The sequence below is a fragment of the Tupaia chinensis genome, unplaced genomic scaffold, assembly GCF_000334495.1.
Source record: "Tupaia chinensis unplaced genomic scaffold, TupChi_1.0 Scaffold000455_1, whole genome shotgun sequence".
Classification (NCBI taxonomy): Eukaryota; Metazoa; Chordata; class Mammalia; order Scandentia; family Tupaiidae; genus Tupaia; species Tupaia belangeri.
This window is the reverse complement of record NW_006159963.1, coordinates 109,820-111,004: the sequence shown is the minus strand read 5'-3', so window position 1 is coordinate 111,004 and position 1,185 is coordinate 109,820. Positions and strand designations below refer to the sequence as shown.

Sequence of the window (1,185 nt, the reverse complement as noted above, 5' to 3'; positions counted from 1 at the left end):
AAACCCCCTGGTATTTTCTTCAGCTAAAAAAAAAAAAAAAAAAAGGATTTCAGTGCTTTTGTTTTTGTGATCTCAGTGAGGCTAACCTCTGACATCTGTTTAGTATTTTTCTAGCATGGATCCTCTCGGAGGACACGCCCACTCACTATTCTGGTTTATGATCACAGAGTTAGGTGACTATAGTCAGTGCTTGAGAAATGGAGGATTTCTTGACCATCAGGGTCCCGGAATTTACACTGGAGTTGAAAGATACCGTCCTTTCTCTGAGGACCACCTAGGAATGCACCTGGGTGTTGGGAACCAGGGAGAGTGCGTTGCGCTCTGTATTTTAGACCACAGTGGGAGTGTGTGTGCGCCCTTCTAGCAGACCCAGCTGGTTTCCAGCCTCAACTAATTGTCAGGCAAGCATGGGCTCTATCTTCTATTCTTCCAGGAGAAGCCCCTATTTTTATTCTAAATCTTTTTTTTTTTTTAGGTAAAAAGAACAAACTTACAGTTTTCTTTATTGTTTGAGTGTATCATTTTGTGAACTACTTTATTTTATATTTATTTATTTATATATAGAGGTTTTTGCTATAGGGCGTATGCGCTCAGCAGAAAGATACAGAGAGACAGAAAGTGAGAAATTACCCCCCGGGGGGATGGCCACGCTGCAGTCCCTTCTCCTCCATTCTCCTCTCGGGATCTTGGGAACGCACGCACACGCACCCGGCGTGAGTTTAAGCCACTGGGTCCAGGACTTAAACTGCGGTCAACTACATGCGATTCCAGCGACATAGCCATTATGCCAACTGCTGGCCTCTGTACTACTTTCGTAAGGAAAAGACTGGTTTAAAATTTTCACTTATCTGAAACAATCCATAATGAACATACATAATTTTAAAAAGCAAAGTGAATAATTATAATATTCTATATAATTAAATCTTTTGATTTTTAAAAATGTAAGCCCTTTATATTTTTAAAGAAAGCACTTTATGGGTCAGTATTGCAAGCACACTTGCAGCTTCTGCTGTTCAGTTGCCTATTCCCTCCCCTGCACTCCTGTAGCTGTCTCTTCCATAGGCTTTCGGGCTGTTTCAGCCAGTCCTAGCATCCGGAAAGGCTTTCTTGCTCTAGCCCAGGTCTGCTAGCCAGGTCTGCCTAGTCTTGGTCTTGGTGCATGGGTACTGGCGACCCCCATGAGGC

The 1,185-nt window shown here is 43.0% G+C and overlaps 1 protein-coding gene across 8 annotated transcripts in view; it reads left to right on the top strand.

The window, feature by feature from the left end:
• CDK5RAP2 (CDK5 regulatory subunit associated protein 2) overlaps positions 1-1,185 on the top strand; it is a 208,699-nt gene that overhangs the window by 129,335 nt on the left and 78,179 nt on the right. The window lies entirely within an intron of this gene.